The sequence below is a fragment of the Saimiri boliviensis genome, chromosome 17 (genome assembly GCF_048565385.1).
Source record: "Saimiri boliviensis isolate mSaiBol1 chromosome 17, mSaiBol1.pri, whole genome shotgun sequence".
NCBI classification, from domain to species: Eukaryota; Metazoa; Chordata; class Mammalia; order Primates; family Cebidae; genus Saimiri; species Saimiri boliviensis.
Window position 1 is genome coordinate 351,576 of NC_133465.1, and position 14,705 is coordinate 366,280.

The window sequence follows — 14,705 nt, forward strand, 5'->3', positions numbered from 1 at the left end:
TGTTCCCCATCCACTCTGGAATGTCCAAACGCAGCTTTTAGAAGAAACGTCTTTCTACCTCGCTGAATCTAAACATAGATGCAACTCCCTAAAAGGAACCAACACACAGCAGATGAGTTCGTAAGAAGCGGGTCTTCTGTGTTTTAAACCCATTCTTACTGCTAACTCTTATATGCGTCTCTAGGGCTGGAAATGACTGTTTCTGCCTTCTCCAAAGAAAGGGTTTCCGAACTGCTGCAAACACACATCAGTTTAGTTCTGGAAGTTGAATACACACATTGACAACCATTCTGCTAGATAGCTCCGTTTTGTTTTTAGAGCAAGGTATTACTCTTTAGAGTCTGTTCTCCCATCCACTCTGGAATGTCCAAACGCAGCTTTTAGCAGAAACGTGTTTCTTCCTCGCTGAATCTAAACATAGATGCAACTTCCTAAAAGTAACCAACACACATCAGATGAGTTTGTAAGAAGCGGATCTGCTGTGTTTTAAACGCATTCTTACTGCTAACTCTTATATGCCACTCTAGGGCTGGAAATGACTATTTCTACATTTTCTAAAGATAGGGTCTCTGAACTGCTGCAAACACACATCAGTTTGACTCTTTACGTTGAATGCACACATTGACAACCATTCTGCTAGATACCTCCGTTTTGTTTTAAAGTCAGATATTTCTCATTACCCCCTGTATTCCCATCCACTCTGGAATGTCCAAACGCAGCCTTTAGAAGAAACGTGTTTCTAACTCGCAGAATCTTAACATAGATGCAACTTCCTAAAAGGAACCAAGACAAAGCAGACCAGTTTGTAAGAAGCCAGTCTTCTGTGTTTTAAAGGCATTCTTACTGCTAACTCTTATATGCCATTATAGGGCTGGAATTGACGTTTCTACATTCTCCAAAGAAAGGGTTTCTAAACTGCTGCAAACACACATCAGTTTATCTCTTTAAGTTGAATATAAACATTGACAACCATTCTGCTAGATATCTCCTTTGTTGTTTTAGAGCCAGATATTTCACATTACAGCCTGAACTACCTTTCACACTGGAATGTCCAAATGCAGCTTTTGGAAGAATCCTGTTGCTATCTCTCTGAAACTAAACATAGATTTTACTTCGTAGAAGGAACCAACACACATCACATCAGTTTGTAAGAAGCGGGTCTTCTGTGTTTTCAAGGCATTCTTACTGCTACTCTTATATGCCACTATAGGGCTGGAAATGACTGTGTCTACATTCTCTAAAGAAAGGATTTCTGAACTGCTGCAAACACACATCAATTTAACTCTGTAAATTGAATGGACACACAGACAACCATTCTGCTAGATAGCTCCGCTTTTGTTTTACAGCCAGATATTTCACATTACAGCCTGAACTCCCTTTCACTCTGGAATGTCCAAACGCAGCTTTTGGAAGAAACGTTTTTCTAACTCCCTGAGTCTAAACGTAGTTGCAATATCCAAAAAGGAAACAATACACAGAAGATCAAATTGTAAGAAGCGGGTCTTCTGTGTTTTCAAAGCATTCTTACTGCAACCTCTTATATGCCACTATTGGGCTGGAAATGACTCTTTCTACATTCTCCAAAGAAAGGGTTTCTGAACTGCTGCAAACAGACGTCAGTTTAACTCTGTAAGTTGAATGGACAGATTGTCAACAATTCTACTAGATAGCTCCGCTTTTGTTTTAGAACCAGATATTTCACATTACAGCCTGAACTCACTTTCACTCTGGACAGTCCAAACGTAGCTTTTGGAAGAAATGTGTTTCTAACTCACTAAATCTAAACATAGTTGCAACCTCCTAAAAGGAACCAAAACACAGCAGATCAGTTTATAAGAAGCGGGTCTTCTGTGTTTTAAAGGCATTCTTACTGCTAACTCTTTTATGCCACTATAGGGCTGAAAATGACTGTTTCTACATTGTCTAAAGAAAGGGTTTCTGAACTGCTTCAAACACACATCAGTTTAACTCTGTAAATTTAATGCACACACTGACAACTATTCTGCTAGATAGCTCCGCCTTTGTTTTAGAGCCAGATATTTCACATTACCTCCTGAACTCCCTTTCACTCTGGAATGTCCAAATGCAGCTTTCGGAATAAACGTGTTTCTAACTCGCTGAAACTAAACGTAGATGCAACTTTCTAAAAGGAACGAAAGCACAGCAGATCAGTTTGTAGGAAGTGGGTCTTCTGTGTTTTAAAGGCATTCTTACTGCTAACTCTTAAATGGCACTATAGGGCTGGGAATGACTGTTTCTACATTCTCTAAAGAAAGGGTTCTGAACAGCTGCAAACACACATCAGTTTAACTCTGTAAGTTGAATGCACACACTGACAACCATTCTGCTAGATAGCTCCATTTTTGTTTTAGAGCCAGATATTTCACATTAGAGCCTGAACTCCCTTTCACTCTTGAATGTCCAAACACAGCTTTTGGAAGAAAAGTGTTTCTAACTCGCTGAATCTAAACATAGTTGCAACTTCCTAAAATGAAACAACACACAGCAGATCAGTTTGTAAGAAGCGGGTCTTCATTGTTTTAAAGGCATTCTTACTGTTAACTCTTATGTGCCACTATAGGGTTGGAAATGACTGTTTCTACATTTTCCAAAAAAAAAAGGGTTCCCGAACTCCTGCAAACACACATCAGTTTAACCCTTTAATTTGAATATACACATTGAAAACATTCTACTAGATATGTTCTTTTTTGTTTTAGAGCCAGTTATTTCACATTACAGCCTGAACTATGTTTCACTTTGGAATGTCCAAACGCAGCTTTTGGAAGAAACGTGTTTCTAACTCGCTGAAACTAACCATAGATGCAGCTTCCTAAAAGGAACAAACACAGCAAATTAGGTTGCAAGAAGCGGGTCTTCTGTGTTTTCAAGGCATTCTTACTGCTAACTCTTATATACACGATATAGCTGGAAATGACTGTTTCTACATTCTCTAAGGAAAGGCTTTCTAAAATGCTGCAAACAGACATCAGTTTAACTCTGTAAATTGAATGCACACACTGACAACCTTTCTACTAGATAGCTCCGCGTTTGTTTTAGAGCGAGATATTACACATTACAGCCTGAACTCCCTTTCACTCTGGAATGTCCAAACGCAGCTTTTGGAAGAAACGTGTTTCTAACTCGCTGAATCTTAACATAGTTGCAACTTCCTAAAAAAAAAACAACACGCAGCAGATCAGTTTGTGAGAAGCGGGTCTTCCGTGCTTTAAAGGCTTTCTTACTTCTAACTCTTATATGCCATTATAGGGCTGGAAAGGACTCTTTCTACATTCTCCAAAGAAAGGGTTTCTGAACTGCTGCAAACACACATCAGTTTACCTCTATAGGTTGAATGTAAACATTGACAACCGTTCTGCTATATAGCTCCAGTTTTGTTTTAGAGCCAGATATTTCACATTGTAGCCTGTACTCCCTTTCACTCTGGAATGTCCAAAAGCAGCTTTTGGAATAAACGTGTTTCTAACTTGCTGAATCTAAACATAGATGCAACTTTCTAAAAGGAATCAACACACATCACATTAGTTTGTAAGAAGCTGGTCTTTTGTGTTTTAAAGGCATTCTTACTGCTAACTCTTATGTTCCACTATAGGGCTGGAAATGACTCTTTCTACATTTTCCAATGAAAGGGTTTCTGAACTGCTGCAAACACACATCTGTTTAATTCTGTAAGTTGAATGCACACATTGACAACCATTCTCCTAGATAGCTCCATTTTTGTTTTAGAACCAGATATTTCACATTGCAGCCTGAACTCACTTTCACTCTGTAATGCCCAAACGCAGCTTTTGGAAGAAATTTATTAGTAACTCGCTGAATCTAAACATAGATGCAAGTTCCTAAAAGGACCCAACACACAGCAGACCAGTTTGTAAGAAGCGGGTCTTCTTTGTTTTCAAGGCATTATTACTGCTAAATCTTTTATGCCACTATAGGGCTGGAAATGACTGTTTCTACATTCTCCAAAGAAAAGGTATCTGAACTGCTGCAAACAGACATCATTTTAAGTCTTCAAGTTGAATATACACATTGACAACCATTCTGCTAGATATCTACTTTTTTGTTTTAGAGCCAGATATTTCACATTACAGCCTGAACTACCTTTCACTCTGTAATGTCCAAATGCAGCTTTTGGAAGAAATGTGTTTCTAACTCCCTGAAACTAAACATAGATGCAACTTACTAAAGGGAAGCAACACACAGCAGATCAGTTTGTAGGAAGCGGGTCTTCTGTGTTTTCAAGGCATTCTTACTACTAATTCTTATATGCCACTATAGGGCTGGGAATGACTGTTTCCACATTCTCCAAGGAAAGGGTTTCTGAACTGCTGCAAACACACATCAGTTTAACTCTGTAAATTGAATGCACACACTGACAAACATTCTGCTAGATAGCTCCACTTTTGTTCCAGAACCAGATATTTCAAATTACAGCCTGAACTCCCTTTCACTCTGGATCGTCCAAACGCAGCTTTTGGTAGAAACGTGTTTCCAACTGGCTGCATCTGAACATAGTTACAACTTCCTACAAGGAAACAACACACAGCAGATCAGTTTGGAAGAAGCAGTTCTTCTATGTTTTTAAGGTTTTCTTACTTCTAACTCTTATATGCCATTATAGGGCTGAAAATAACTGTTTCTACATTCTCCAAAGAAAGGGTTTCTGAACTGCTGCACACACACATCAGTTTAGCTCTGTAGGTTGAATGCACACTTTGACAACTATTCTGCTATATAGCTCCGGTTTTGTTTTAAAGCAAGTTTTTCACATTGCACCCTGAACTCCCTTTCACTCTGGAATGTCCTAAGGCAGCTTTTGGAAGAAACGTGTTTCTACCTCGCTGAGTCTAAACACAGATGCAACTTCCTAAACGGAACCAACACACATCACATCAGTTTGTAAGAAGCGGGTCTTCTGTGTTTAAAAGGCATTCTTACTGCTAACACTTATATGCCACTATAGCATTGGAAATGACTGTTTCTACGTTCTCCAATTAAAGGGTTTCTGAAGTGCTACAAACACTCATCAGTTTAACTTTGTAAACTGAATACACTTATTGATAAACATTCTGCTAGATAGCTCCATTTTTGTTTTAGAGCTAGATATTTCACATTGCAGCCTGAACTCACTTTCACTCTGGAATGTCCAAACGCAGTTTTTGGAAGAAACATGTTTCTAACTCACTGAATCTAAACATAGTTGCAACTTCCTAAAAGGAAACAACACACAGCAGATCAGTTTGCAAGAATCGGGTCTTTGTGGTTTTTCTTTTTTTTCACTAGAAGAGAAGGTTTAATAGTTGATACAAATATACAAAAATATTCAAATCAGAAATGCTTTAGAATGTGTACCACGAAGTCAATACTTCTCAGTGAGTAGGGGAGGCAAAATATTTCCTCAATAGCAGGGGAAAAAAAGCCAGAGAAAGACTGAATTTAGAAAAAAAAGACAACTGTTAAAGAAAATGTTTAAGTCCATTTTTTTTTTTTAAGACAGGGATATTGCAACTATCACTTAAAGTCTGGTGGCACATTCTTTAGTAGGTCCTTAAGGCAATATATTTAAATTATTTTACATTTTGATTTGATGTTAAAGTTTTTTTTTTAAACATCACCTCAAAATAGATGCTCAAAATAATGCCCTCAGAATAGCCTTTTTAAAATGTATTCAGATGTTTGATAAAAAATAATGGTGGCTTTATTATAGTAGTGCTCATTAGCACCACTATAATTAGGGGTCTACCAAGTTTCCAGCAAAAACACCTATTTCTGAGGAGTTTCACCATAAAAGATCACATTGGCTTTAATCAGTTGTGTAGTGCTCAAAAAAGCAGTTTTATCAGTTGCTGGTGCTTTTTTTGTACTACTGTATTATCAAAAAATTTTTCATTATATCTTCAAAATCCAGCTTCTATAAAGTAAATCAAATCACCTCATGACTTAGATTTTAGAACAAAGTAGAGACATCTGCAGTTATCAGTAAATTGCCACCTTTAATCCATCCTACAGTGCCCTGTGAAAGGGTCACAGAAAGACAGTTATGACTGTATGAAAATATGATTCTTGATACAGAATCTAAGTTATTTTCAATTTCCTTTGCTTTTATAAAGTCCATGATAACAATACTTAAATGCCCTTTTTTTCCTGTGATACAATTAAAACCCAGTGTTATTTCTGTTGAACTTAAAATATAGTCCCTGGTCTGAATTAGACTTTAAATCATACTGTAAACATATATTTGGTATAATTTATTGATCATCATCCAGTTGCTCTAAAAGTGTTCTTCTGCACTTTTCCAATTCCTCTTCACTCAGTTCACTGCCAGAAGTATCCCAATTACCAGAATCCTTTCCAGTCTTTTTCTTAGGCGATTTGTGTTTTGATTCTGATCTTTGTCTAGTTCTGTCTTTTTCACTTTCCCAATCTTTTTCTTTTTTATCCTTCTCTCGCTCAGCATCGTATTCTGGAGAGTCAGATTTATGTCTCTTTTTCTTACTTTTCTTCTTATGCTTTTTTGACTTTTTATAACTTCTCTCAGACTCTGCACTAGAAGAATGTTCTGAAGCAGAACGAGACTCTGATTGTTGTCTTTTTTCTTTGAATGGCTATCATCATCATCTGAATCTGACCCCGATCGAGAGCGGGAACGTTCCCTATGATGTTTTTAGATTTCTTAGAATGTTTCTTGTTCTTTGAATGATGATGCTGACATTCATGCTCAAGCACATGCATAAAATCTTTAAATATTCGCTTTCTTTCAGATTCTAGAGTTATGTCCTCAAATGCTGGCTCTTTTACAAATCTCTCACGGATATCTTCCCAGATAGCATCCAATTCTATTGGAGGAGCAGCTTGTTTTAACATACTCTTAAATGCAGATTCTTTTCTTTTCATCTTCCGAGCCTCCTCTTTTTCTCTTTCACGTTCACGGGCTTCTGCCTTTTCGAGTAAACTATTGAAAGCCAATTTGATATTTCCAGCATCTAATGTAGTTGATCTTTTAGTTGAACTAATTATTGCCACAAAATCTTCAAAAGTGGTATTTACTTCAACTACAAATCCTTTATCCTTTAGAATGTCTTTTATTATCTTCTTCTCATCATGATAACGTGCTTTAAGATCCTCAACATAAAACTTGAAAAGATCAAGTGCAGTTGATCCTAATGAAAAAACAGGCTGACCAAGCATATTAGTGATTCTAATGTCAGAACTAATAGTTGGATACAATTCCATCCAAGATGACATAGAATGTAGTTGTCCATGTTCATGTAATTCATCTAAAAATATCTGGAAGGATTCCCGATTTTTTCGCTGTCATCTCCTTTCTCTCAGCAAACTCTTCTGTTTTTCTTCTTCTTCTTCCTTTTCTAAAGCCCGAATGTGTTCTTCAAAGCAAATTAATGCATCTTCTTTGTCCATGTTTTGTAACTCCTCATCTTCTGCAAAAGTTGGATTATCCATCAGATACTGCTGGGCTTCAGACCAAGTGGTAGAGTATGTTACATTAGCCATGTTGCCAAGTATGTTTTTTAAGGCTTCCCAGTTTCTCTTTCACAATTGCTTTGCTTGTTCCTTTTCCTTTTTTGAAAGAAAGAACAAAACATCTTCATAGATTTCAAGATGATCACGTTCTGATATTGCATTCCAAACTTCCATCTCTCCAAACATTTGCTCGGCTTTTTTTTATCTAGTTGTGGAAGTCATTTTCTCATGATTTTCAAGAAAACGCTGAAAGGTCTCTTTAGCCTCTTTGTACTTTGATCTTGCTTCTTCTTTTTCTTCTTTTTCTGTTTGGACTTTATAGGTATTAAAGGCTTGCTTTTTTTCACTTAACTTTGCCAAAGCACTGTACCGTGGATCATTAATAATCATTTTCATAGCTTGCTCCCATGAAGCATTCGATGGTACCCGCTTTTCTTTCAATAATTCTTTAAAGGCTTGCTTTGCCTCCTCCTTTGTATTCCAAGTATATGTTTTCTTTGCTGGTTGGCTCTCCTCCTCTTCTTTTTTGGGAGTAAAATCAGCTATAGTTTCTTGCTTCGATGTTTCTTCTCCAGTATTACTGGATACTTCCACACTTTGATCCTGAATAGCAGGGGTACTAGTAAGTTGTGCTTGTTCCTCAGTTGAAATAGTTACTGTATTCTCATTATCTACAACAGTAGCAACAATGGAAGTAACTTCTGGCTCAGGAACAACTGGAACAGTTCCACTGACAGTATTAGAAGTAGAAGTGGAAGCATTAGCATTGGCCACAGCAGCAGCAGCTGCTGCTGCAGCTGCAGCTGCAACAACAGCAGCTACTGCTTATGCAGCAGCCATGGTGCTCATTGTCGTTGGAATTTCTGTTGTAGGGACTGGGGCTGTTGACGTTGTCGTGCACTCTTCTTGTTTACTGCTTTCTTCAGCTTTGATCATTGCATGCAGGTTTGATTTTGTAATAAGACTTCCAGCAACAACGGTATTCTGGTATCCTTCGAGATCCTCAAGTTCTTTAGGTTTGGCCCAGCGAGATTCTTCTGTTTGAGAATTGTAATAGTAAGGCTTTTCAGAATCTGATTTGTATTCCTTCCAGGGGCATTTAGATAAGAGTTGCTCAGCAGGTGTTTTAAGATCATCTGGTTTCTCCCAGGTAGACTGTTTGGTTTCAGTGTTGTAGTAGTAAGTCCTTCCATCAGGTGATTTATGTTCGGTCCACATAGATTTTGCACCAGATGCTGTACCTGCTGCTACATCCATACTATTTACTCCTGGCGGTAAGGCAGGCTGCATGTAAGCTGGACACATATGAGACATCATCATTCCAGGCATTACTGACGACATCATTCCAGGCATCTTCTCCCTCAGAGATCTCTGTAAATTCTGGAGGTGAAGACTAGTTAATCCTGTTTTATCTGACAAACTAATCTGCAAGTCCTAAATTAAATACAGCCGAATATCCTTGATTGGCCCAATGGAAACAGAAGGCCCCAGAAAAGACAGAAGCATCTGGCAGTAGCAAATTGTTTTATTTTATCTTTTTGTCACATTGGTGGCCCTCCCACAGAGGGCATCATCTGAGCCATCATTCCCTGAGGGACAGGAGGCATATTTGCTCTGTGATTCATAGGGTGCATTCCCATCGAGGCATAATGCTTGCCAGGGTGCCCCATCATGAGGCCTCCACGCTCAGCTCCCGTCCCTGGCCTCATCATCGGGCTCAGACTGCTCCGCAGGCGGCCACTGCTGCTACCGGGTCTTCTGTGTTTTAAAGGCTTTCTTACTTCTAACTCTTATATGCCATTATAGGGCTAGAATTGACTGTTTCTACATTCTCCAAAGAAAGGGTTTCTGAACTGCTGCAAATACACATCAGTTTAACTCTGTACATTGAATGCACACATTGACAACCATTCTGCTATATAGCTCCATTTTTGTTTTAGAGCCAGGTATTTCACATTGCAACTGGAACTCCCTTTCACTCTGGAATGTCCCAACGCAGCTTTAGGAAGAAACGTGTTTCTACCTCGCTGAATCTAAACACAGATGCAATTTCCTAAAAGGAACCAACACACATCACATCAGTTTGTAAGAAGCGGGTCTTCTGTGTTTTAAACGCATTCTTACTGCTAACACTTATATGCCAGTATAGCGTTCGAAATGACTGATTCTACATTCTCCAATTAAAGTGTTTCTGAATTGCTGCAAACACAGGTCAGTTTAACTCTCTAAACTGAATACACTCATTGACAAACATTCTGCTAGATAGCTCCATTTTTGTTTTAGAGCTAGATATTTCACATTGCAGCCTGAACTCACTTTCACTCTGGAATGTCCAAACGCAGCTTTTGGAAGAATCGTGTTTCTAACTCGCTGAATCTAAGCATAGTTGCAACTTCCTAAAAGGAAACAACACACAGCAGATCAGTTTGTAAGAAGCCGGTCTTCTGTGTTTTAAAGGCATTCTTATTGCTAACTCTTATATGCCACTATAGGGCTGGAAATGACTGTTTCTACATTCTCCAAAGAAAGGGTTTCTGAACTGCTGCAAACACACGTCAGTTTAACTGTGTAAGTTGAAAGGACACATTGACAACCATTCTGCTAGAAAGCTCCGTTTTTGTTTTAGAGCCAGATTTTTCACATTGCAGCCTGAACTCACTTTCACTCTGGAATGCCCAAACGCAGCTTTTAGAAGAAACGTGTTAGTAACTCGCTGAATCTAAACATAGACGCAACTTCCTAAAATGAAACAAGACCCATCAGATCAGTTTGTAAGAACCGCGTCTTCTGTGTTTTAAAGGCAATCTTACTGCTAACTCTTATAGGCCACTATACGGCTGGAAATGACTGTTTCTACATTCTCCAAAGAATGGGTTTCGGAACTGCTGCGAACACACGTCAGTTTAACTCTTTAAGTTGAATATACACATTGACAACCATTCTGCTCGATATCGCCTTTTTTGTTTGAGGGCCAGATATTTCACATTACAGCCTGAAATCCCTTTCACTCTGGAAAGTCCAAACGCAGCTTTTGGAATAAACGTGTTTCTAACTCACTGAAACTAAACATAGATGCAACTTCCTAAAAGGAACCAACACAAAGCAGATCAGTTTGTAAGAAGCGGGTCTTCTGTGTTTTAAAGGCTTTCTTACCTCTAACTCTTATATGCCATTACACGGCTGGAAATGACTGTTTCTACATTCTCCAACGAAAGGGTATCTGAACTGCTGCAAACACACGTCAGTTAAACTCTGTAAGTTGAAATCACACATTGACAACCATTCTGCTAGAAAGCTCCATTTTTGTTTTAGAACCAGATCTTTCACATTGCAGCCTGAACTCACTTTCACTCTGGAATGCCCAAACGCAGCTTTTGGAAGAAACGTGTTAGTAACTCGCTGAATCTAAACATAGATTCAACTTCCTAAAATGAAACGAGACACAGCAGATCAGTTTGTAAGAAGCGCGTCTTCTGTGCTTTAAAGGCTTTCTTACTTCTAACTCTTATATGCCATTATAGGGCTAGAATGGACTGTTTCTACATCCTCCAAAGAAAGGGTTTCTGAACTGATACAAACACACATCAGTTTAACACTGTACGTTGAATTCACACATTGACAACCATTCTGGTATATAGCTCCGTTTTTGTTTTAGAGCCAGATATTTCACATTGCAACCTGAACTCCCTTTCACTCTGGAATGTCCAAACGCAGCTTTTGGAAGAAACGTGTTTCTAACTTGCTGAATCTAAACACAGATGCAACTTCCTCAAAGGAAGCAACACATATGACATCAGTTTGTTAGAAGCGGGTCTTCTGTATTTTAAAGGCATTCTTACTTCTAACTCTTATATTCCACTATAGGGCGGGAAATGACTGTTTCTACATTTTCCAAAGAATAGGTTTCGGAACTGCTGCAAACACACATCAGATTAACCCTTTAAGTTGAAAATACACATTGACAAGCATTCTGCTAGATATCTCCATTTTTGTTTTAGAGCCAGATATTTCACATTGCAGCCTGAACTACCTTTCACTCTGGAATATTCAAACGCAGCGCTTGGAAGAAACGTGTTTCTAACTCACTGAAACTAAACATAGATGCAACTTCCTAAGAGGAACCAACACACATCACATCAGTTTGTAAGAAGCGGGTCTTCTGGGTTTTAAAGGCATTCTGACTGCTAACTCTTATATGCCACTATAGCGTTGGAAATGACTGATTCTACATTCTCCAATTAAAGTGCTTCTGAGTTGCTGCAAACACAAGTAAGTTTAACTCTGTAAACTGAATACACTCATTGACAAACATTCTGCTAGATTGCTCCATTTTTGTTTAAGAGCTAGATATTTCACTTTGCAGCCTGAACTCACTTTCACTCTGGAATGTCCAAATGCAGCTTTTGGAAGAAACGTGTTTCTAACTCGCTGAAACTAAACATAGATGCAACTTCCTAAAAGGAACCAACACACTGCAGATCAGTTTGTAAGAAGCAGGTCTTCTGTGTTTTAAAGGCATTCTTACTGCTAACTCTTATATGCCACTATAGGGCTGGAAATGACTGTTTTTACATTCTCCAAAGAAAGGGTTTCTGAACTGCTGCAAACACACTTCAGTTTAACTCTGTAAGTTGAATGCACACACTGACAACCATTCTGCTAGATATCTCCGCTTTTGTTTTAGAGCCAGATATTTCACATTAGAGCCTGAACTCCCTTTCACTCTGGAATGTCCAAACGCAGCTTTTGGAAGAAACGTGTTTCTAACTCGCTGAACCTAAACATAGTTGCAACTTCCTAAAAGGAAAAAACACACAGCAGATCAGTTTGTAAGAAGCGGGTCTTCTGTGTTTTAAAGGTATTCTACCTCTAACTCTTAAATGCCATTATAGGGCTGGAAATGACTGTTTCTACATTCTCTAAAGAAAGGGTTTCTGAACTACTTCAAACACACATCATTTTAACTCTGTAAATTGAATGCACACACTGACAACCATTCTGCTAGATAGCTCCGCCTTTGTTTTAGAGCCAGATATTTCACATTACAGCCTGAACTCCCTTTCACTCTGGGATGTCCAAACGCAGCTTTTGGAAGAAAGGTGTTTCTAACTCGCTGAATCTAAACATAGTTGCAACTTCCTAAAAGGAAACAACACACAACATATCAGTTTGTAAGAAGCGGGTCTTCTGCCTTTTAAAGGCTTTCTTACTTCTAATTCTTATATGCCGTTATAGGGCTGGAAATGACTGTTTCTACATTCTCCAAAGAAAGGGTTTCTGAACTTCTGCAAACACACATCATTTTAACTCTGTAGGTTGAATACACACATTGACAGCCATTCTGCTATATAGCTCCATTTTTGTTTTGGAGCTAGATATTTCACATTGCAGCCTGAAACTTTCACTCTGGAATGTCCAAACGCAGCTTTTTGAAGAAACGCGTTTCTAACTCGCTGAATCTAAACATACTTGCAACTTCCTAAAAGGAAGCAACACACAGCAGATCAGTTTCTAAGAAGCGGGTCTTTTCTGTTTTGAAGGCATTCTGACTGCGAACCCTTATATGCCACTATAAGGCTATAATTGACTGCTTCTACATTCTCCAAATAACGGGTTTCTGAACTGCTGCAAACAGACATCAGTTCAAATTTGTAGGTTTAATGCACCCATCGACAAACATTCTGCTAGATAGCTCCGTTTTGGATTTAGATCCAGATATTTCTCATTACAGCCGGTATTCCCATCCACTCAGGAATGTCCAAACACAGCTTGTAGAAGAAACGAGTTTCTAAATCGCTGAATCTAAGCATAGATGCAACTTTCTAAAAGGACCCAACACACAGCAGATCAGTTTGTCAGAAGCTGGTCTGCCGTGCTTTAAACGCATTCTTAGTGCTGACTCTTATATGCCACTATAGGGCTGGAAATGACTGTTTCTACATTCTCCAAGGAAAGGGTTTCTGAACTGCTGGAAACAAACATCAGTTTAAATCTGTAAGTTTAATGCACACATCGGCAACCATTCTGCTAGATAGCTCCTTTTTTTTTTAGCACCAGATATTTCTCATTACAGCCTATACTCCCATCCACTCTGCAATGTCAAAACGCAGCTTTTAGAAGAAATGTGTTTATAGCCCCCTGAATCTAAACATAGTTGCAACTTCCTAAAAGGAACCAACACTCAGCAGATCGGTTTGTAAGAAGCGAGTCTTCTGTGTTTTAAAGGCATTCTTACTGTTAACTCTAATATGCCACTATAGGACTGTAAATGACAGCTTCTACATTCTACAAAGAAAGGGTTTCTGAACTTCTGAAATACAAATCAGTTTAACTCTGTAAGTTGAATGCACACATTGACAAGCATTCTGCTGGATAGCTCCGTTTTTGTTTTAGAGTCAGATATTTCTCTTTACATCCTGTACTCCCATCCACTCTAGAATATCCAAACATAGCTTTTAGAAGAAATGTTTTTCTATCTGGCAGAATCTAAACATAGTTGCAACTTCCTAAAAGGAACCAACACACAGCGGATCAGTTTGTAAGTAGGGGTCTTCTGTGTTTTAAACGCATTCTTACTGCAAACTCTTATATGCCACTCTAGGGCTGGAAATGACTGTTTCTACATTCTCCAAAGAATGGGTTTTTGAACTGCTTAAATACAAATCAGTTTAACTCTGTAATTTGAATGCACACATTGACAACCATTCTGCTGGATAACTTTGTTTTTCTTTTAGAGCCAGAGACTTCTCATTACAGCCTGTACTCCCATCCAGTCTCGAATGTCCAAATGCAGCTTTTAGAAGAAACGTGTTTCTAACTCACCGAATCTAAATGCAGATGCAACCACCTAAAAGAACCAACGCATAGCAGATCAGTTTGTAAGAACCCTGTCTTCTGTGTTTTAAACGCATTCTTACTGCTAACTCTGATAAGCCACTATAGGGCTGGAAATGACTGTTTCTACATTCTCCAAAGAAATGGTTTCTGAACTGCTGCTAACACCCATCAGTTTAACTCTGTAAGTTGAATGCACACATTGACCACCATTCTGCTAGACAGCTCCGTTTTGGTTTTAGAGCCAGGTATTTCTCATAACAGCCTGTATTCCCATCCACTCTGGAATGTCCAAACGCAGCCGTTGGAAGAAACGTGTTTCTAACTCGCAGAATCTAAACATAGATGCAACTTCCTAAAAGGAACCAATG

General features: G+C 38.6%; 1 pseudogene; it reads right to left on the reverse strand.

The window, feature by feature from the left end:
* Window positions 1-6,171: 6,171 nt before the first annotated feature.
* LOC120363052 (pre-mRNA-processing factor 40 homolog A-like) lies at window positions 6,172-9,238 on the reverse strand (annotated as a pseudogene).
* Between the last annotated feature and the right edge of the window lie 5,467 nt (window positions 9,239-14,705).